The sequence below is a fragment of the Salvelinus fontinalis genome, chromosome 2 (genome assembly GCF_029448725.1).
Source record: "Salvelinus fontinalis isolate EN_2023a chromosome 2, ASM2944872v1, whole genome shotgun sequence".
Lineage (NCBI taxonomy): Eukaryota > Metazoa > Chordata > Actinopteri > Salmoniformes > Salmonidae > Salvelinus > Salvelinus fontinalis.
Genome location: NC_074666.1, coordinates 36,623,497 through 36,647,836, shown reverse-complemented (window position 1 = coordinate 36,647,836; position 24,340 = coordinate 36,623,497). Strand labels below are relative to the sequence as shown.

The window sequence follows — 24,340 nt, the reverse complement described above, 5'->3', positions numbered from 1 at the left end:
TGTAGAAATGTCCTGTGGTCTGATGAAACAAAAATGTAACTGTTTGGCCATAATGACCATCGTTATGTTTGGAGGAAAAGGGGGGATGCTTGCAAGCCGAAGAACACCATCTCAACCGTGAAACACGGGGGTGGCAGCATCATGTGGTTGGGGTGCTTTGCTGCAGGAAGGCCTGGTGCACTTCACAAACTAGATGGCATCATGAGGCAGGAAAATTATGTGGATATATTGAAGCAACACCTCAAAACATCAGTCAGGAAGTTAAAGCTTGGTCGCAAATGGGTCTTCCTAATGAACAATGACCCCAAGCATATTTCCATAGTTGTGGCAAAATGGCTTAAGGACAACAAAGTCAAGTGGCCATTAAGAAGCCCTAACTTCAATCCTATAGAACATTTGTGGGCAGAACTGAAAAAGCGTGTGCGAGCAAGGCGGCCTACAAACCTGACTCAGTTACACCAGTTGCAAACCATAGTCTGGATTTTTTATTGCTGTTTTGGAGCAGTGGCTTCTTCCTTGCTGAGCGGCCTTTCATGTTATGTCGATATAGGACTCGTTTTACTGTGGATATAGATACTTTTGTACCTGTTTCCTCCAGCATCTTCACAAGGTCCTTTGCTGCTGTTCTGGGATTGATTTGCACTTTTTGCACCAAAGTACGTTAATCTCTAGGAGACAGAACACGTCTCCTTCCTGAGCAGTATGACGGCTGCATGGTCCCGTGGTGTTTATACTTGAGTACTATTGTTTGTACAGATGAACGTGGTACCTTCAGGTGTTTGGAAATTGCTCCCAAGGATGAACCAGACTTGTGGAAGACCCATTTTTTTTCTGAGGTCTTGGCTGATTTTCTTTTGATTTCCCCATGTCAAGCAAAGAGGCACTGAGTTTGAAGGTAGGCCTTGAAATACATCCACAGGTCCACCTCCAATTGACTCAGGCTAATTGACATATCAGAAGCTTCTAAAGCCATGACATCATTTTCTGGAATTTTTCAAGCTGTTTAAAGGCACAGTCAACTTAGTGTGTGTAAACTTCTGACCCACTGGAATTGTAATACAGTGAAATAATCTGTCTTTAAACAATTGTTTGGAAAAATTACTTGTGTCATGCACAAAGTAGATATCCTAACCGACTTGCCAAAACTAAAGTTTGTTAACAAGAAATCTCTCGCTCTCGTAAGACATGATATAGGCCCAGTCCTCAGGCAGATAAAAAGATGTGAAATTATTTGTTAGGCCTACCGTCAAAAATACCAGACAATCTCTTGTAACAGTTTATTTTCACAATGTGCAGTTTATGGATCACTTTTTCTCCTGAGTGTTTTATTTTGTCTTTTGTTAGGCCTACTTTGTGTAAAGCATTGTTAGTCCCATTCCACTGTCTCTTTTTTTTCCTTTTGTATAGATCGAGGAATTGGGCCTGACAGGCTCCTGTCCTATAGGGAGATCTCGATTTTGCCAACCCACACCACTGACGCCATCATTAGGGTTTTGATCAACAGCAGTGCGAACACGGGGGGGAAAAGACAGTCATTTTCCTGATCTAATTACTGTGAGGAGGCAGTTTAGCATAGCTTCCTGTAATGTCTGATTTTACCTCTTGTCAGGGGCTATTTAAGGAAGCTGGGTTAATCTTTCTGGAAATCTTCTTTCCACTCAGGGAGGAGTGCCTGCCTTAAATTCCGTACTACTCCCATGAAGCTGACAGGAACCATCATAGCACTGTGGTATGTATGAACTAATACACGAAGGTACTGCTGACTTTCTATTGCTACTGTCTGTTGCTCTTCTTTGAACGAATGACCTGAGTGACCCCCATGTACATATTACCTCGACTAGCCCATACCCCTGCACATTAACTCGGTGCCAGTACCCTCTGTATATAGCCTCATTATTCTTATTTTGTTGCTTTTTTATTTAGTAAATATTCACTAACTGCATTGTTGGTTAAGGGCTTATAAGTAAGCATTTCACTGTAAGTTTTACACCTGTTGTATTCGGCACATGTGACAATTACATTTTGATTTGATTGCTAGTGACAGCTGGTTTTGAAAGAACAACAAACCTGTCCTTTTGGCTTCTTTAATTCCCCCAAATGGACTGTTTTACAGCGCTGGCTCTCTCTCTCGAACACAAACACACACACACACACTTTGTATCACCATATCACCACCCACATACTGCTGCACAATGAACTAATAGATTATATGCACAATTTGAGTTTTGAGGTTAATCAAACGTAGGTAAAAATTGTGTGAAGTGCTGAACCCATTCAACAGCCTGGGTCAGGCTTTTAGGGCAAAGGGCCATGCTTCCTAAGAGAATCCCACACACCCAGAACAACAAGCTTTTTAATACCAGCAGCACTCCACTCACCTCTCTTCTTGTTAGATGAGGCACGCTCAGTTAGATGGATGGATTAGCAAATGAATTGCAGACCCCTCTAAAGACCCCCTCAAACTCATTTGTCATTCAGTCTCATTCCCTGCATCTGTAATTCGCACGCTTTGAGTTTGAGTCGCTGCATGTTTTTTCGAACAACTTCTAACTTATCAAATGCCATCTTTTATTACGGTCAAATACAATCTCATACCTCGACCTACACATTTTATAAGTTGTTTTTGAATGTGGAGTGTATTTAATTGTGCAGTTTCCCTATCACCATTGTTTTTTCCTCCCTTCCCCATTATTCACTGCTCTAGCTGAACGAACATACAAGCTGGGCCTTATCAGTGGCACTCCATATGGAAGTCAAGTCTGTTGCTAAGGCCAGCAGGCTGTGTTAAGCCACCCTGCACCCTGCCTGACTCCTCACTAAATCACCTGTGTCACTGCCTGCTGCCTGCCTCTCCCATGTGACAGAGAGGGAGCAGAACAGGGTATAACAGCTCAGCCATCCACACCCTGCCCTGAGGATTCCTTTACCCAGTACCACCCATCTCTCTCTCTTTCTCTGTCTCTGCAGTGTGTGGGGGGCTGATGGGTCTGCTCTTTAGAGACCCAAATTATCCCTGACTTGCAGACCTCCTGAAGGTGCAGAGGAAGTGCAGCTATGTCATGGCAGCTGGAATGGTGATGGGATGGTTAGCGCAAGTCATGTCTCATTTCTGCTAAATAGTTCACATGAAATAACCACTTGTGCACATCAACAGCAGATTTACTTTAAATAGGCCTAGTACACACTGTCCTGTAGGCCTATATAAGCTGTGTTGATATGATGTTGTTGGTGTAGTGTTGATGTGATATTGAGGTGGTGTTCAGTTCATGTCAACTTTGATAAAGGTAATTTGTCCTCTGAGCTGCCCTGGTTGGGTCTGGGCTATTCTAGCCAAGCCATAACTGAGGGATTAATTTATCATTAGACTGCTCCATCCAAAGTCCCCTCCATCAGCTCAAGTCGGCTATCTCAGCCTGACTGTTGCCTCCGGGCCTTATTGCAGGAGAAAGAGGGTCAATGGCGAAGAATGTGCTGTCGGGTGCATTAATGTTGTGTTCAATTGCATAAACCTTTGAGCAGGCCTCATCAGTCTTTAACCATTGGACAGCTAGGGGAAAGATGGCTTTGTGAGTTAGGTAGTTTGAGAAGGCATGATGCAAGAGTGTGTGTGTTGCTCATTTTAACCATAACTCCTAGTTCTTTCGGGAATAATATCTCAATAAATATGAATACTTTTGTGACAATCGGGTATTTGCAATGCAGACCATGCTTCCTCCTCTCCCAGTGAGTGGCAAGGGCAGAGAGGTGCTGACTGTCTTTGGGAGACAGACAGACTGGCATGCTTTGGCTATGACAGACAGACGGATGTAGTGAATAAATAGACTGTGTGGTATGCTTTGGACAGACAGATGGATGGGCAGTGCGGTGTGCTTTGGCTGCTGCTCTGTGAGCCTGGGAGGGCCAGATGTTCCCATGCAGACACACGGGTGAGATGTTCGCCATGCAGGATAAGGGTCGGGAGCTGGCGCACTCCGCAGTGGGGGCACACACACAAACACACAAAGGACATGAAGGGATACCGAATGTCTGCCACTCTCTTCCCCTGGCAACACACCTTTAGACACCCTGGCCCACAGAGAAGGATCTCTTTTATCCCAGACAGGCCCTGTGTTGATGTCAACATTGCCATTGAGCTGACCTTACCTGCTGCTGTACATGGGCAGAAAATATAATTGTTTGGGCTTTCGGGTTGTATCGACCAGGAAATCCAGCACATGGAGGGAAAAGGGCCCTGGCATACAGGGAGGGCAGGGCAGGCTTAGTCTCTCACCACATTTTGGTGTGCATCTCTGACTGTGTGTGTCTGTGTGTATTTAGGCTATATGTATAAGAGATCAGGATAGTTTAATGGCGCTGTGGATAAATGTTCCAAGCCAGACTGAGTGCGGCGGTGCTCTGCGGCTGGTTGTGTAACGCAGCCTGTCTGCATGGTGGTTTGTGTGTGTTAAGCCCTTTTAGGATTATTTAATGGCCTTAGCTCTCCCACAGCTCAGACTACTGGAGCTGCAGTGAGCCTCCTCCTAAATCAAGCCGCCTTACACCCTGGTTCTGCTGCTGACCTATGCCGAAGTCTCCTCTCACGAGTGTGTCTGTCCTCAGTGAGGAACAGCTGCATTGATTTGGATCTGTTTGCTGAGCACTCAGAGGAGAAATGATAGCCGTTGAAACACCTGGAGAGGGGGGTGTCGGGAACCACTGTCCCACATGTGTACACACACAACCTAACCTCTGATTTCTATGTGAGGACAGCCTGGGATCCCAATCAGCAGCACTTTAAAAGCTTTCCTCTTTCTCCCTTTAATCGCAGGCTCAATTTGTCACCGGCGTGTCCAATTTCTGATAAGCGCTTGAATGTGAGCGAGCGAGGCAGAGGAAGAGCAGCACAAAATGGATGCACCTGCTCATAAATGAAATCAAGCCACTCCATCTTCATTTCCCTATGCTGCTACGCTAGCCTGCCTGGAACAATGCTGTTGCGCATTAGCTCGGCTCTGTCCACACACAAACTCAGGCTGGGTCTGAAATGGCACCCTATTCCCTATATAGTGCACTACATTTGACCAGGGCCCATTGGGGCCCATAGAGTGCACTATATAGGGAATAGGATGCCATTTCTACAGACACAGAGTCAAAGCCATTTGAGACTAAACCAAAATGGAGAGGGTGGAGTGCGCAGTCATGTGTTTGGGCTGCTGACAGGCATTAAACTGTTTTTCACTAGTTTGACCAGTCAGATAACACACAACACTGGCATCTGTCCCGCTCTCCTCTCTTTGCCTGCCTGCTTGTGCACTATGCACTCAATCACACACATTTTGAAGCACACGTCCACATTTTGAATCACGCTACACAGTACGCACACTTTTTACGTCACATTTTGACTCACTCATACAGTATCTCACACGCACACATTTTGAAGCACTCATACACACATTTTTGCTGGGATTGTTACCTTGGGCATACCTGTAATTCCATACATAAGTGGCTGTGTGGTAGGTTTCTCTGATGTAGGCCTACACCACAGCTATTTGACACATTAGTGCTTCTGAAACCCTAGTGTCCCTTCGGGGGACATCACAGCTTCCTGCTGCTTTACAACCCACATGATTCTCACATTTAGCCAACCCTGCACACTCCCTCCCTCTCTCTCTCTCTCCTGTAGTATTGGTCGATAAATGTATAGGGTTGCAAAATTCCCAGGTTTTCAAAAAATCCCAGTTTCAAGATTCATGGAATCGGGAGGGATTAAGCAGGAAATCTGTGAATCCTCCAACCAGGATTTCTGGAAAATTGCAACCATACTCCTGTGGTCCGGCTTGTACATGTGCAAGGTGCAATCTACAGATGTAGTATCTCTCGATCTGCAGTTATGCTTTTGGTCATTTCCATGTAAAAGGATCAATGAGCACCAACACGTGAAGTTCATAGGAGCATGTTAAATTGGGTGTGAAATGAAAGCTGAGCCTATATTTCTGAGAAATTAAGGCATATATGTTTTTCAACCTTTTTCTGTCATTTAAAAATGTGGAATAAGCCAAGGCTTTGATTTCTGGTCAAACAGGTAGAAGAGGGGTCTTAGAAAACATCTACCAGAAAAGGTCTTAAAAGGTATTAGACATGCATCAAAACACAATCATGTTGAAGAAAAGACACCTGCCAACTAATATCAACACTTATATTTAGTTTGGGAGAAATTGAAGAAACATTGCTTTGTGCCTTGAAATTCCGTTACCAAAAACACCTCAAGATATTTTCTCATTTCTCTCCCTCATGAGAAGGGAGAATAATGAAAGTTCACAGAAGTAACAAGTTAAGATAGGCCTATCGATTAATTAGTGTTTTTACTGATACCAAATCAGTAACGGAATTTCTACAATTTGGATTGGCTACAATGGGAAATCATAGTAGTCACAAACCACAGTTGGGTTCACAAATTTGGACAGCACAGTACTAGGGATGGGCACGGTTATTCTAGTATCCGAACGGACGTTAGTATTCGATTTACTTGGGAGAGTATTCATTTTTTAATAGACCATTACATTCAACATTTTATTAAAACAACAGTTTTATGAGTTTGAGTGTGCCCCTTTTTTCTTTTCTTTTTACTATGTTGTTGTCGGTCAATCAAAGCAACGCTACAGTCGGTCTCCATGTGTAGGAAGTGAAGTGGGATTTTTCTAATCTATGCAAAATGGAATAAAAATTGCAGAATTTAAGTTGGCTAAATGAAGAGTAGGCTACAATGATCAATCTACGGAAGGCGAGGGGCAATTTCATAAATATTGATGCATCCTAATATAGAAACCATTGGGTGATTCGGTTGAGACTTGAGTGCATGACTTCACTCTGAGCCCTTGACAAAACACAAAACATGGCGGACAATTTCTCTCGCTTCGGATATGAAACCAGTAGTAACCACCAAATTCAATAACATTTAAATATGAATCTGACATTCCCACGCCACAATAACATTGTCTCCGAGGACGACTTGCTATTTGATTCATATCATAAGTATTTGATTCATATCAGCCGTTTTCTTATTGAACAGCTCAGCTAGCTAGTGAAATGCTCATTTGCAATGCTAGCTAGCTTCCGTTAGCTAGACTCGGGAGCTCATGGGGACATACTGTAGGCTTCAGGAGCCAGCCAGCTGGTTAGATATGATTGCACCATAATGCAACAACTGGCTACTAGTTTGTTTTCAGACAAAATATTTTCAACTCGTTAACCTAGTTTATCCACTGGCCACCGCTTTTAGGAGGATAGCTAATTACTGAAATCTAGCTGGCTAGATCACTGGCCAGGCAGTAGCCACTAACTAATCGTGGACGCATGACCTATTCTTTGATACATTTGGATTAACTTGATCATATCAAGCAACACAGACCATTTGTGGAATGGAAAAATAACAATTAGTGGGCTCGTTTTTGTGAATGATGGGACAGTGAAATAGATTGGTAGCTAGCTGGTGATGCTTTTATTTATTATTTGGTGATCAAGCTTAAGCTGGGTTTCCCAAACGGCATGAGCTAGCTAAACAGATGACTCTGTAGAGCATCTGTGTGACAGCCCCTGTTGGATGATATGTTGAGACTCATGAATATTCATGAAATTGCCCCACTTTCCTGCGGAAAGACATTTCGCAACAGGTAGGCTCTTGTTTCATATGGAGTTGTTGTAGACATTGGATGTAGAGCGCAGCAAAATAGCCTCAATTAGCTTTGCTAGCTAGCTCCTTTACAACAATTTGATTCAGTCAAGAGAGGCACTACCAGGTAGACAAGTGTTTTTTTAATTTAAAAAAAATTTATTACTACTTTTTCTCCCCAATTTCGTGGTATACAGTAGTTACTCTTGTCCCATCGCTGCAACTCCCGTACGGACTCGGGAGAGGCGAAGGTCGAGAGCCGAGCATCATCCTAAACACAACCCAACCAAGCCGCACTGCTTCTTGACACAATACCCACTTAACCCAGAAGACAGCTGCGCCAATGTGTCGGAGGAAACACTGTCCACTTGGCGACTGTGTCAGCGTGCACTGCGTCCGGACCGCCACAGGAGTCGCTAGTGCGTGATGCGACAAGGACATCCCTGCCAGCCAAACCCTCCCCTAACCTGGACGACGCTGGGCCAATTGTGCGCCGCCCCATGGGTCTCCCGGCCGTGGCTGTCTGTGACAGGACTCGAACTCAGAATCTCTAGTGGCACAGCTAGCACTGCCTTAGACCACTGCACCACTCAGGAGGCCTGTGATAGACAAACTTTTTGCTGCCACTAACTAGCGTGAGTCGGTTTGGCTACTTTCTCTCTCTCTCCCCTCCATTCCATGCCACGTACATAGACTGTCACACACACCGGCCCCTGCTCCTCTCTGACTGTCACACACAACGGTCCCTGCTCCTCTCTTGGCCCTTACCAACCCTCCTGCTGAAACAAGTAGTGTGCGAGCAAGTCTCCATTGAAGTAAAAATATACAGTGCCTTGTGGAAAAAGTTAATGGGTCTGAATACTTTCCCATTTTGTTACGTTACAGCCTTATTCTAAAATGGATTTAAAAAGAATACTAATCCTCAGCAATCTTCACATAATAACAAAGCGAAAATAGGTGTTTAGAAATTTGTGCAAATTTCTTAAAACCATATCTTATTTACATAAGTATTCAGACCCTTTGCTATTAGACTCGAAATTGAGCTCAGGTGCATCCTGTTTCAATTCATCATCCTTGACATGTTTCTACAACTTGATTGGAGTCCACCTGAGGTAAATTTCAATTGATTGGACATGATTTGGAAAGGCACACAAGTCTATATAAGGTCCCACAGTTGACAGTGCATGTCAGAGCAAAAACCAAGCCATGAGGTCGAAGGAATTGTCCGTAAAGCTCAGAGACAGGATTGTGTCGAGGCACAGATCTGGAAAAGGGTACCAAAACATTTCTGCAGCAATGGTCCCCAAGAACACAGTGGCCTCCATTCTTCAATGGAAGAAGTTTGGAACCACCAAGGTTTTTCCTAGAGCTGGCCGCCCGGCCAAACTGAGGAATCGGGGGAGAAGGGTCTTGGTCACGGAGGTGACCAAGAACCCGATGGTTACTCTGACAGAGCTCTAGTGGTCCTCTGTGGAGATGGTATAACCTTCCAGAAGGACAACCATCTCTGCAGCGCTCCACAAATCAGGCCTTTGCGGTAGTGGCCAGACGGAATCCAAAAAAAAGGCACATGAAAGCCCGCTTGGAGTTTGGAAAAAGGCGCCTAAAAGACTGACTATGAGAACAAAATTCTCTGGTCTGATGAAACCAAGATTGAACTCTTTGGCCTGAATGCCAAGTGTCACGTCTGGATGAAACCTGGCACCATCCCTACGATGAAGCATCGTGGTGACAGCATGCTGTGGTGTTTTCAGGGGCAGGGACTGGGAGACTAGTCAGGATCAAGGCAAAGATGAACGGAGGAAAGTACAGAGATATCCTTGATGAAAACCTGCTCTACTGTTCTGTACTTTGATGTCAACTTATAAAACACATGTCTATGATTGGTTCAGATTTGACCAACCAAACGTTGTATTGTTGGGGCAGAGCTCATTAAAATAATAGCCAGTGTGTAGAATCATACCCCAATATACAAAAAATCATATTGCATATTTGTAGCTTTTGTGTACCTATTTGGGAAACATCACCATGAAGACATTCATATCCATAATTATGCATTTCTTTGTAGTACGGATCAGGGACCCATGATGAAATTCAGTTATCGGGTGTAAATCCACTTCACTTACTGTAGTTTTTTTTCAATGTCAATGTGTCATGTCGTAGCTGACACCCCATTCTTTCTGCAGACATCATTGAATCTTAAATTGGACCAGATTTGAGCTTTTGGAAAATGTGGACACAAAAAAACAGGGAGATTTTACAGAAATTCTGTTACTGAACTTTGCATCTGCACAATTCTGCCAGGAAATGTGTTTTTGTAAAATGTTCAGTGTAAATTATTATAAGTAGTCCTGTGCATGGACTTGTATGGTTTGTTAAACTTTGAAATCATTGGTTTTTGTTTAGCATACATTATTTTTCAGCGAAATTCCGTTATCGTGGAATTGCCCTTTTACAAACACTACATAGCTTGGTGTCAGACATCTCCACGTGACTGCCTGGCTGCATTGTTGTCTCCTTTGATAAAGAGTAAAACTCTTAGATTACATTGATGTGGGATTTAGAAAAGACAAAAGGAACAATGTTGCTCTTGTATGAAGACGATAAGGCCTATCTCGGGCCTGTGGTTAGCCTACCCCTGAGGCTATACTGCAGTGTAGGGTCTCTCCTCTCATGTGGCGTGCAAGTCGCTCTCCCTCACAGGTATCAGTCATCCGCCATGTACCAATCTGTGTTTGAACAGATGCAGGCCAAGGCTGCTCCAAACCTAACTGTCAAGTGTCACTCTTAATTGCGAAGCAGGAAGAGTAATGGCTACCACAGATCCTTGCCACGGCTCTTTTTATAGGTGTTTGCTAGGTGTTTTTAGCACTAGGTGTATTTAGAGTGTGACTAAATCAAATGTAGGACTTTTAAATTGTGTGTTTAAAAACCTACAACTCTGAAGTGCTGCCCAGAGATCTCAATATGGTTTTTAATATATGTCAGCCATTGGGGATTCTCTCCCTCTCTGTGGTTGGTTTTTAGACTATCACATCTCTGAAAGCAGTTGGTTTTTCCCTCACTGAGGCATGTCCTCTCCAGTCCTCTGTCTGCACTGTGAATGGATGTAGAGTGGAAAGATGGATAAGTAAATAAGTAGCCCCACACTCACACTCCTGTCTCGCACTTTCCACATTAAGGAGTCATGTGGGTGAGTGGTAATTAGTGGGTGTGTGCTGTAATGACTGGCCTCAGGATGAGATCAGGTCAGGACGCCTCCAGTTCATATCTCCCGACTCATACACTCTCTCACTCACTCTACCAGTCCTAGGAGCCCTGTGTCTAATGTGGCACGCTATTCCCTACGTATGTAGGTAAGTAGGTTTGACCAGGCCATAAGAGATAGAATCCCATTTCAGACGCACCCCCAGTTTCCTCCCTCAGCTAGAGGATGCGGAGCCAATCAGTACTTTGTTGGCTAACTGGCTGGGCAGGCACATAGGCTCTCATTCAGGCTAAAAGCATCCTCATGCTTCCCATCCGAAACAGTTTGGAACCATTCGTGCATATTTTGTGATGTTTTTGGTCTTCGGCTGTTCGTGCGCACACTTTTTTCTCGAGGCTAGCCAAAGTCTACACCCATTTGTTGGTGATTGGTCAACAGTAGGGATTCTTCAATGAAATGTTTGTCATTCAATGAGAGACATAGTTTTTATACAAATGTTTTCACATAAATACTGCACCTAGAATCTTAGATGTAAAGTTGTGCGACTAAGATCTGCAAAAACGTCAAAATGAATGACAGATTTCTTGAGTTATTCTGACTACGATGGGCAAACCAGTATATTGCTGGTTTTTTTTCTAGTTTTTCAAGCGAAGGTCTTAAGGCAGGGTTTTCGTTCCTGGGGCCCCACCTTGGTGCACGTTTTGATTTTTGCCCTAGCACTGCACAGCTGAGTCAAAGAACCAACTCATCATCAAGCTTTGATTATTTGATTCAGCTGTGTAGTGCTAGGGCAAAAACCAAGTGAGGGCTCAGGACCGAGTTTGGGAAACCCTGTTTTATTATTCTGTTTTTATTGTAATGTATACAGGGCTCTCTTGTAAAATAAATGTTTTAACTCAATGTGGCTCCCTATTTATATAAAGGTTAAATAAAAATCAACACTCGTTGGTTCGCCTAGCCGAGCAACACTTTTTAAAATGAGCCACTGATGGTTAATGACCGACAGAACACAACAGATTAGGGATGAGGCCAATGGGGTGATAAGTGATCACCGTAGCCGCTAGCCAGTAAGCACAAACTATTCAGCAATGAAAATGTTCTAAAACATAATGCAACCATACCATATTGCTCTCTTGAATAATGTAACAATTTACACGCATTTTTTGCAGACAAAGGTTTTTTTTTCTCGTCTGTAGGCTACACTCATTACATTTTATCTTCAAGACAAAAGCACAGAGTTACTATAACAGAATGTCTTCATCAAGTAACATTGGCCTATCAAATGTATTTTTAACCCTCTCTCACCAATATAAAAGTAAAGTAGACCTACCTTAGAACATTACAACAAACCAGGCTTCATTTGTATCGATATCATGAAAATCATGTGGTAAAAGCAAATTGTGACTGGAAACATGGGTATAAATGAATTCACTGTGATGAGCCTAAAAGTTCAGCATCCCGGGGTCACCTCTTCACTGTTGACGTTGAGACTGGTGTTTTGCGGGTACTATTTAATGAAGCTACCATTTGAGGACTTGTGAGGGGTCTGTTTCTCAAAATAGACACTAATGTACTTGTCCTCTTGCTCAGTAGTGCACCGGGGCATCCCACTCTTTCTATTCTGGTTAGAGACAGCTTGCGCTGTTCTGTTAAGGGAGTAGTACACAGTGTTGTACGAGATCTTCAGTTTCTTGGCAATTTCTCACATGGAATAGCCTTCATTTCTCAGAACAAGAATTGACTGACGAGTTTCAGAAGAAAGTACTTTGCTTCTGGCCATTTTGAGCCTGTAATCGATCCCACAAATGCTGATGCTCCAGATACTCAATTAGTCTAAAGAAGGCCAGTTTTATTGCTGCTTTAACCTTTCAGGAGCCTCTACCCCGGGTCCGGGTGCCCCCCCCCCCCCCCCCCCCCACACTGATTAGCATAGCTAGCATAGCGTCACAATTAAATAGTAGCATCTAAATATCATTAAATCACAAGTCCAAGACACCTAATGAAAGATACAGATCTTGTGAATAAAGTCACCATTTCAGATTTTTTAAATGTTTTACAGGGAAGACAAAATATGTAAATCTATTAGCTAACCATGTTAGCAAAAGACACCCTTTTTCTTTGTCCACCATTTTTTCTCAACACCAGTAGCTATCACCAATTCGGCTAAACTAAGATATTGATAGCCACTAACCAAGAAAAAACCTCATCAGATGACAGTCTGATAACATATTTATGGTATAGGATAGGTTTTGTTAGAAAAATGTGCATATTTCAGGTATAAATCATAGTTTGCCATTGCAGCCAGCATCACAAATCTCACCAAAGCTCCTAGAATTACTACAGAGAGCAACGTGTATTACCAATTTACTCATCATAAAACATTTCTTAAAAATACACAGCACATAGCAATGGAAAGACACAGATCTTGTGAATTCAGACAACATTTCAGATTTTCTAAGTGTTTTACGGCGAAAACACAATAAATCGATATATTAGCATACCACATATGCAAACGTTACCAGAGCATTGATTCTAGCCAAAGAGAGCGATAACGTAATCATCGCCAAAATATATACATTTTTTCACTAACCTTCTCAGAATTCTTCAGATGACACTCCTGTAACATCATATTACAACATACATATAGAGTTTGTTCGAAAATGTGCATATTTAGCCACCAAAGTCATGGTTAGACAATGACAAAAGTAGCTCAGCTGGTCAGAAAATGTCCTGCACCATATTAGACAGTGATCTAGTCTTATACATAAATACTCATAAACTTGACTAAAAAATACAGGGTGGACAGCGATTGATAGACAATTTAATTCTTAATACAATCGCGGAATTACATTTTTTAAATTATCCTTACTTTTCAATACAGGTTGCGCCAAGCGAAGCTATAGCAAACAAAATGGCGGCATAAGCGTTTAACATTTTTCGACAGAAACACGATTTATCATCATAAATTGTTCTTACTATGAGCTGTTCTCCCATCAGAATCTTGGACAATGAATCCTTTCTTGGGTCTAATCTTCTTTTGGTCGAAAGATGTCCACTTGTCCGTCGAAATGCCCACTAACGTACGACCGGGACCCCGAAACGTGCCCGGAGCTTCAAAGTCTATTACAAAGCAATGCCTCAAAATCGCACTAAACGGATATAAATTGCTATAAAACGGTTTAAATTAACTACCTTATGATGTTTCTAACACCTATAACGAGTAAAAACATGACCGACGCTATATTACTGGCTAAACCAAGGCTTGGAAAAAGGCCAGTCAGATATCCTTCTTGCGTTGACCGCAGTGTCCAAAGGAACGCTACTTCCGGTATTTGGTGATTTATAGAGCCAATGATTGCGCAATCGACTCCATTCAAATTGTCACCACTTACTGACATCTAGAGGAAGGCGTGGGCAGTGTTTGTATCCTCATAGGATTAACAGTGGCTTTAACTGATCTGGAACCAGAGGCCAAGAGTTCTGAAAACTCACTCACTGGGAGGAAAAGTGCTGTAGAATGAGTTCTGTTCCACTCAGAGACATGATTCAAACGGCTATAGAAACTAGAGAGTGTTTTCTATCCAATAATAACAAGAATATGCATATTGTACGAGCAAGAATTGAGTACTAGGCAGTTTAATCTGTAGAGAAAATTATGCTAATGCAAAACAGCACCCCCTATAGTTGCAAGAAGTCAATCAGTACAACAGTTTTCAGCTGTGCTAACATAAGTGCAAAAGGGTTTTCTAATGATCAATTAGCCTTTTAAAATGATCAACTTGGATTAGGTAACACAACGTGCCATTGGAACACAGGAGTGATGGTTGCTGATAATGGGCATCTGTACGCCTATGTAGATATTCCATCAAAAATCTGCTGTTTCCAGCTACAATAGTACTTTACAACATTAACAATGTCTACACTGTATTTCTGATCAATTTGATGTTATTTTAATGGACAAAAAAAGTAGTTTTTCTTTCAAAAACAAGGACATTTCTAAATGACCCCAAACGTTTGAACGTGGGTGGGTGGGTGGCTTTTTCGGTTGCAAAAAAAGTATGTGAACCCTCTGGAAATACCTGGATTTCTGCATTAATTGGTCATAAAATTTGATCTGATTATCATCTAGGTCACAACAATAGACAAAACAGTCTGCTTAAACTAATAACACACACACAATTCTAAGTTTTCATGTCTCTATTGAACACACTGTGTAAACATTCACAGTGCAGGGTGGAAAAAGTATGTGAACCCTTGGATTTAATAACTGGTTGACCCTCCTTTGGCAGCGATAAACTCAATGAAACATTTTCTGTAGTTGCGGATCAGACCTGCACAACGGTCAGGAGGAATTTTTTACCATTCTTCTTTACATAACTGTTTCAGTTCAGCAATATTCTTGGGATGTCAGGGGTGAACTGCTCTCTTGAGGTCATGCCACAGCATTTCAATCATGTTGAGGTCAGGACTCTGACTGGGCCATTCCAGAAGGTGAATTTTCTTCTGTTGAAGCCATTCTGTTATTGATTTACTTTTGTGTTTTAGGTCGTTGTCCTGTTGCATCACCCAATTTCTATTGAGCTTCAATTGGCGGACAGATAGCCTAACATTCTCCTGCAAAATGTCTTGATAAACTTGGGAATTCAGTTTTACGTCGATGATAGCAAGCTGTCAAGTCCCTGAGGCAGCAAAGCAGCCCCAAACAATGATGCTCCCTCCACCATACTTTACAGTTGGGATGAGTTTTGATGTTGGTGTGCTGTGCCTTTTTTTTCACAGTGTTGTGTGTTCCTTCCAAACGACTCAACTGTAGTTTCATCTGTCCACAGAATATTTTGCCAGTAGCACTGTGGAACGAACATCCAGGTGCACTTTTGGAAACTTCAGACATGCAGAAATGTTTTTTTGGACAGCAGTGGCTTCTTCCGTGGTGTCCTCCCATGAACACCATTCTTGTTTAGTGTTTTACGTATCGTAGACTCGTCAACAGAGATGTTAGCATGTTCCAGAGATTTCTGTAAGTCTTTAGCTGACACTCTAGGATTCTTCTTAACCTCATTGAGCATTCTGCGTTGTGGTCTTGCAGTCGGCCACTCCTAGGGAGAGTAGCAACAGTGCTGAACTTTCCATTTTATAGACAATTTGTCTTACCGTGGACTGATGAACATCAAGGCTTTTAGAGATCCTTTTGTGACCCTTTCCAGCTTTATGCAAGTCAACAATTCTTAATCTTAGGTCTTCTGAGATCTCTTTTGTTCAAGGCATGGTTGACATTAGGCAATGCTTCTTGTGAATAGCAAACTCAAATTTTGTGTTTTTTTTTATTGGGTAAGGCATCTTCAATATTGTCTCATTGATTGGACTCCAGGTTAGCTGACTCCAATTAGCTTTTGCAGAAGTCATTAGCCTAGGGGTTCACATACTTTTTCCAACCTACACTGTGAATGTTTAAATGATGTATTCAATATAGACAAGAAAAATACAATCTGTGTTATTAGTTTAAGCACACTGTGTGTCTATTGTGACCTAGATGAAGATCAGATCAAATTGAATTACCAATTTATGCAGAAATCCATGTAACTCCAAGGGGTTCGCATACTCTTTCTTGCCAATGTGTGTGTGTGTGTGTGTGTGTGTGTGTGTGTGTGTGTGTGTGTGTGTGTGTGTATATATATATATATCTCTCATAGTTATTGTCATTTTCTGTTTTAAAGCGTTTCTAATGTTTTCATCCTCCCTAGGGCCAGAAGTTTTTACACGATTTCTTTTTAACCGTATGGCCTGAGCGCCAGGAAAACAAACCACCACCACACTAGGACCTGTGGCGCCACCTCAGAATTCACCACACAATGTTTCAAATGAAAAAACGTTTTCTATTTGTATGATCTACATGTTTTTGGTGGTGGTGATGGACTTCCATAGTTTTACGTGGCTCAGTGCAGACGGCAGCTACTGCAACAATTTCAGAATGTAACAGGCTGTTACTGCAATTTCAGATAAAAACAAGTATCAAATATTAGGAAAATGTCTATACATTTTAGCTGTTACAGAAACATTGCTCTGCTATTACCATTTATACTGTAGGAGTGTTGGCTCAACGAGGCAGTTCTGTTTACACAGCCCTGCTTCAAAGGGGGTAACTCTCGTGCTTCAACTCCGGAGGTAGCGGTCGAGATGTAGCAAGTATGCAGGTTTACATTTGAATAATATGTGTAGCTAATGGTATTTTTACGAAAAGTGTAAGTGTGAAGAGGGTCTTAGTGTCTAAACCTGCTCTGAGTTGCTCTAGTCTCCATGCTCTCTCCCTCATCACCACAGCTGCAATTTCTTTGTTTGAATTCTGAACTTTTCTGTTGCCTGTTTGGAAACAGTGCCATACTGACTCTGTCTCCGTTTCTCCTTTTTCCATTATCTCAGTGTCTCTCCCCTCCCTCACTCATTTTAGCAGTATTACACACACATTATTTTTTGTTGTAAAAAGCATTTCGTTTTGATGAGGGCTGACATCTCTATGGTTGAAAAATAAAAATGTCAGCCAGCCCAGCCTTTGACTACACACCTCAGGATCTGCTCCAGTCATCAGGATCTCTTGTGTGAGAATGTCGAACACGCACACACACGCCATGTACGCACACACACATATACCGTGCGCACACACACACACGCCATGTATATACACACACATACCACATATACATGCCATGTATACACACACACAGTGGAACAGAACAGCGACAGCTTACATGCCTGTGGGCCCCGGGCTTGCAACAGCACTGTTTCAGCCAATCCTGTTCCGCCTCTGCTGTTTGTACATCCCAGATGGGCTAATGAAGGCCACACTGATGTGAACAGTACGCACACGAGCAAGCGAGGGCTTTTTTCATTTAGAATGCTCCGGTTCGGAATTCAAGGATAAAAAGCTATTTTCTTTCTGTTCCCGTTTCTCTTTCTTTTACCCCGGCATTCAGCTCTCCTCGCTTGCAAAAGAAAAGTAATTTAATTCTATGTCCCTGGGAGTATGCACACACACTCACGCACACTAGGATACAATGAATTTCTCCCAACAAGATTTTTCCTTGGCTCTATTACTGACCCTATGACCTCAGGGTAAACACGCAATTAAATAACAGCAGCACACAGCCTGTTCTGCTTTCTCCTCTCCTTCTCCCTCAGTCACTATCACAAACATTATCACAACAGAGGCTTAGCTCTCTTAATTGCTTTCACCTTCATTTGGAAAAGGACTAGTGGTTAATACTCACAACCAACCAAACAGGGTTTTCTCACCTTTTTTCTCACCTTTTCACCACCTTTTCACCATCTTTTCTAATGCTGCTTATTTTGATGCTGCACTCTTAGTTTTCACACACACACTTACATGCACTAGTTTTCCCCTTACATGGGCTACACTACAGCTGAACCCCGGTCTCTTCCTGCCCCGAAAGCGTTGGGTTGTTTTTCTCTGCAATTATCCCTATGATCCATTTCCTAACACTTCCTCCTGAATGTTTAACCAATGCAGATTGCCCTGACGTGGGGAGATATTGACTAATGCAATTATAGCTGGCTGGTGTAATTTTCTAAATGGCCTTCTCCTCTCACACTGTTTTTTTTAGATGGGTGAGTTGTTCTGCCTGTCTTTCTAACGCCCCTGAGAAATGAAGGAAAGATATAGGCTTGTGTCGCATCAAATTATGGGAGCAATTTGACATATGTCATGGCGTCTCTAAATGCCTTGAAGTTGTGCTTGTGACCTTGCATGCATCAGTTTTCAAGTACAGCATTGTCTCATCACTAAACTCTTATAAAAAGAAGCTCACTCAAATAGACAACTATTATAGACATACAAATTTATCTTGGCCAGGTCGCAGTTGCAAATGAGAACTTGTTCTCAACTAGCCTACCTGGTTAAATAAAGGTGAAATAAATAAAAAATAGATGTATGAGTTGTTGTGGTGGAGACTGAAGAGTCACTTGCTGCGTCATCATGTCATGGGTCTCTAACGCATGTCGATGTTATGTAACGTTGTTGAACGTGATATTATGAAAATGCTTTTAGAACATATTAGACGTTTTGAGTTCCTAGCTCAAGATTAGAGAGATGAAAATGTCAGGAATGGTAGAACGCACCTGCTTTATTCATGGCTTTTTGATCTAGATCCTGATCAAGAAGTGAATAAACTAAAAGCTAAAACTACCAATTTGAGAGGGGAAAAACAATAAAATACTAACAATCATTATTAACAAGCTGTATAGTCCGGTCAAACATCCACTTGCATATGTTTTCCAGCTCATTCAGCTGTATCACAGTGATTTTCACATTGTCCAGGGCATCAGATCTAAATGCATGATGTCCACATTGACAAATCAGGTAGCTAGCATCGAATAAGCTTGTATAGTCCAGTCAAAAACCCACTTCCACATTTTGTGTTCATTAAGCGAACAAAGTCTAGCTGTGTTAAACATTACAGTAGTTTTGAAATGGGCATCGGATAGTACTGTCTTAGCCAGTAAGCTAGCTAACAGCAAACAAGGTTAGTAAGCTAGCTAACGGCATTGTAATTCCCACAGTCACTTTTGCAGGCTGATTGTGTACACTGTGCATAAAATGGTATTCAATATAGTTTGCAGTGTCTTCTGCAAGGTTAGCTATGTAGGGATGTTGACAGTGTCCAATCAATTGCAGCTAGTAAGGCTTGTAATCCAGCTGGATACAGGTGCCTGCCTGGGTCACTGCAGAGTAAAGTCCATATCATACCAATCTAACCCACCTGGGTTATACCATGTGGGCAATTAGGAATCCGTTGGCGTAGCAGAGGCCACGCACACACACGGGGAACAGGGGTGTGGTGGTGAGGAGCACTGATCTTATGAAGCTGCAGCATCTGATATCTCAAAGCTGTGCTGGAGAGAGCCTGACTGTCAACAACGGTCTTACTGCACTTTCTGAGTGTTTGTGTTGTTGGAAGACCCTGTGTTTTTTTCTGTCTGATATATGTGTTGATGTGGCCTAGTCACTGGGTAGGAGACCAATGCCCTGTCTGTCTTTCTGTCTGCCTGTCTGTCTGGTTTCATCATCTCTTGCTGTAGTCTCTCTACCACTATAGAGCAGAGTGTCATCTAGAGCATTACCATAGGCTGACCTTTGCTGCTGCGCTCCCCAGTTTTCTGACATTCAGGGGCGCTGTGGGGGAGGTGTGTGTGTGTTTGTGTGCAAAGGAAGTCCCCCCCCCCCCCCCCCCCCTTAAAATAATTGGACAAGCAGATTATAGATTTGAGTTGTCTGAATGGATAAGTAAAATAAATTCCTGCAAAAATCACAATGTCAAACAACTAGGCTACTCCAATCAAAATTGGTTCAAAGTGTCCTCCAGTTGCCATGTGTTGTGCACTGTCCTACCAATCTCTGCAGAGCGCTTCGGAGTAGAATTATTGGAGGCCTGCATTTTCTTGATCAAAGTCAGCCTACTGTGCACGTGGTTGATATTCATTGCTAGTTAGTGAGTTATTTGCCCAGTTATAGCTAATTGTTAGTCATGAAAATCCTGAAAAAGGCATGGTGTTATGCATCACCTGTGTGTGCCAGTGCACTTTAGCGTTATCCAGATTGCCATACCTTCATAACGACCTTGAGCCATATTGGGCTATTGAGTAATACCGCACTGAACACAAGGGGCATCATTTTCAAACCTCACTGATCCTCTGTAATCCGAAGGTTAGCAAAACTAACAGATGCATGTAAAATCCAATAGAGAATGCTAATGAGCGCATTGCAAACATTTTGAGTCTCTAACCTAAAGTATTTGCAGGACAGACTCTTTTAAAGTTATTCAAGTAACAAAAAATTATACTGTTTGCTGCATGCAGAAAACAAATATTAGACAGCAAGACTCTTGATCCAGGGGGGATTCTCTGTTACCAAGCGACCCTAATTAGCCACTTAGCTACATGGCTAACTAGCTACTAAAGGCTCCAGTCTCTTGTCATTGTGTGCTTACAAACACACTAAGTGACTGGGGACTACCGGTAAACTTCATAATGAAAAATTATGTGACGTAGAATGAAGAACACAATCTTTATCGTCTAGCGTATTGCACAAGTTCACTGCAGGTATTTACTTAAAAGTATTCAAATTCAGAAAAAAGAACAAAATAGTTTCAATGGTGTTGTAAAACCATCCCATGGCTATATCCAAATACCCCAGTGTGCGGTATAATACGGTATGCCGCCCAAGCCTACAGCAAACTAACTAGATAACCAGCAAAACGACACAATATGCTTTAAATTGGCTACCTCACTAGTTAACTATTTAGCTAGTTGCATGTATTAATGTAATTGTCATTCCGATGTACAAAAAAAACGTTCCACCAGCACTCGTGTATAACTGCAAATGGCTGACATGCACTTGATACGGGTGCACAGTTGATGAAACCGATGCTGCATACTCCGGTTGTAAAACTGTCTCAAGTGCTCAGAATTGGGTGTAATTCTGACACCGTTGGAACGCTGGTATTCTCCTCTATTCAGTACTTATGACAACGTTCCCCCCTCTCAAAGATAATCTTAGAATAGCCTAAATGACAAGGAGCTCCACTGAAAATATTTTAGCCTTAAGAATTCCTGGTCTCCGGCAGCGTTTGGAAATGCCAATCTGCGGTCAAGAACGCAGAGTTCATTTCAGCCTATGATACCCTTCAGTCCCTTGACTTTTTGGCGATGATGGAGACATGGATCACCCCAGAGAACACTGCTACTTCAGCTGCTCTCTCTCCATCTGACTACGTGTTCTCAAATACAGTACCAGTCAAAAGTTTGGACACACCTACTCATTCAAGGGTTTTTCTTTATTTTTACTATTTTCTACATTGAATAATAATATGGACGACATCAAACTATTCTTCAAAGTAGCCACCCTTTGCCTTGACGATAGCTTTGCACACTTGGCATTCTTTCAGCCAGCTTAACTTGAAATGCTTTTCCAACAGTCATGAAGGAGTTCCCACACATGCTGAGCACTTGTTGGCTGCTTTTCCTTCACTCTGCGGTCCAACTAATCCATAACCTCTTAATTGGGTTGAGATCCGGTGATTGTGGAGGCCAGGTCATCTGATGCAGCACTCCATCACTCTCCTTGGTCAATTAGCCCTTACACAGCCTACAGGTGTGTCGGGTTGAAAAACAAATAATAGTCTCATTAAGCGCAAACCAGGTGGGATGGCGTATCGCTGCAGAATACTGTGGTAGCCATGCTGATAAGTGTGCCTTGAATTCTAAACATCACTGACAGTGTCACCAGCCAAGCACCCCTACACCATCACACCTCCTCCTCCATGCATCACGGTGGGAACCACACATGTGGAGATCATCTGTTCACCTACTCTGCGTCTCACAAAGACACGGCAGTTAGAACCAAAAATCTCAAATTTGGACTCATTAGACCAAAGGACAGATTTTCACCGGTCTAATGTCCATTGCTTGTGTTTCTTGGCCCAAGCAAGTCTCTTCTTATTAGTGTCCTTTTAGTATTGGTTTCTTTGCAGCAATTCACCATGAAGGCTTAATTCATGCAGTCTCCTCTGAACAGTTGTGTCTGTTACTCGAACTCTGAAGCATTTATTTGGGCCACAATCTGAGGTGCAGTTAACTATAATGAACTTATCCTCTGCAGCAGAGGTAACTCTGGGTCTTCCTTTCCTGATGTGGTCCTCGTCCTCATGAGAGCCAGTTTCATCATAGTGCTTGATGGTTTTTATGACTTGAAGAAACTTTCAAAGTTCTTGAAATTTTTGGGATTGACTAACCTTCATGTCTTAAAGTAATGATGGACTGTTGTTTCTCTTTGCTTATTTGACCTGTTCTTGCCATAATATGGACTTCTGTTTTCCACCCCTACATTGTCACAACAAGGTAGGCGTTGGCTCAACAAGGTAACTGATTGGCTCAAATGCATTAAGAATGAAAGAAATTCCACAAATTAACTTTAAACAAGGCACACCTGTTAATTGAAATGCATTCCAGGTGACTAACTCATGAAGCTGGTTGACAGAATGCCAAGAGTGTGCAAAGCTGTCATCAAGGCAAAGGGTGGCTACTTTGAAGAATCTAAAATATCATTGGTTTAATACTTTTTTGGTTACTACATGATTCCATGTGTTATTTCATCGTTTTGATGTCTTCACTATTATTCTACAATGTAGAAAATAGTAAAAATAAAGAAAAACCCTTGATTGAGTAGTTGTGTCCAAACTTTTGACTGGTACTGTGTGTGTGTGTGTGTGTGTGTGTGTGTGTAGATAGATAGATAGATAGATAGTTTAGACACACCTACAGATTCTTCAAAGTAGCCACCCTTTGCCTTGATGACAGCTTTGCACACTCTTGGCATTCTGTCAACCAGCTTCATGAGGTAGTCACCTGGAATGCATTTCAATTAACAGGTGTGCCTTGTTACAGGTTAATTTGTTGAATTTCTTTCCTTAATGTGTTTCAGCCAAGCAGTTGTGTTGTGACAAGGTAGGGGTGGTAAACAAAAGATAGCCCTATTTGGTAAAAGACCAGGTCTGTATTTTGTCAAGAACAGCTCAAATAAGCAAAGAGAAACAACAGTCTATCATTGACTGACCTTCATGTCTTAAAGTAATCTGGAAGAACTTTGAAAGTTTCTTCAAGCGCAGTTAAAAAAAAAATAAAGCGCTAAGGTGCAGGGTTGAGTAACCGGGTGGTAGCCGGCTAGTAACAGTGACAAAAGTTCAGGGCAGGGTACTGGGTGGAGGACGGCCAGTAGTAACTATTTAACAGTCTGATGGCCTTGAAATAGAAGCTGTTTTTCAGTCTCTCGGTCCCAGCTTTGATGCCCCTGAACTTACCTCGCCTTCTGGATGATAGCGGGGTGAACGGGCCGTGGCTCGGGTGGCTGAGGTCCTTGATTTTCTTGGCCTTCCTGTGACACCGGGTTCTATAGATGTCCTGGAGGGCCGGCAGTGTGCCCCTGGTGACGCGTTGGGCAGACCACACCACCCTCTGGAGAGCCCAACAGTATTCTTTCAATGGTGCATCTGTAAAAGTTTGAGTGTCTTAAGGGCCAAGCCAAATTTCTTCAGCCTTCTGAGATTGAAGAGGTGCTGTTGAGCCACCTTCACCACACTGGCTGTGTGGGTGGACCATTTCAGATTTTCAATGATGTGTACGCCAAGGAACTTGAAGCTTTTCACATTCTCCACTGCGGCCCCATCGATGTGGATGGGGGTGTGCTCCCTCTGCTGTCTCCTGAAGTCCACGATCCACTTCTTCGTTTTGTTAAGTGCCTTGCTCAAAGCCACAACTGTAGCAGATATAATATATGGGATCAGAGACCAGCAGTACCAGTGATTAACATGCATTTTATTTTGTGAAGTTGTTCCTTGCATCATACAGCAAAATGTAAAGTCATGTTTTTGGCCCATGGTGTAACATTTTTGTTGTTGCAACTTGAGTAAAAAAGTGAC

The 24,340-nt window shown here is 42.4% G+C and overlaps 1 protein-coding gene across 8 annotated transcripts in view; it reads left to right on the top strand.

Annotated features, from left to right (window-relative positions):
* Positions 1 to 24,340, top strand: part of LOC129817938 (protein FAM222B-like) — a 75,038-nt gene that overhangs the window by 35,879 nt on the left and 14,819 nt on the right. For 3 of the 8 annotated variants that reach the window (XM_055873548.1, XM_055873540.1, XM_055873550.1), the window contains exon 2: positions 1,663 to 1,729. The exons of 2 other annotated variants lie outside the window; for them this stretch is intronic. The gene's annotated coding sequence lies outside the window, so the exon portion shown is untranslated. 3 more of the 8 variants (XM_055873551.1, XM_055873552.1, XM_055873556.1) reach the window with 3 other exon arrangements.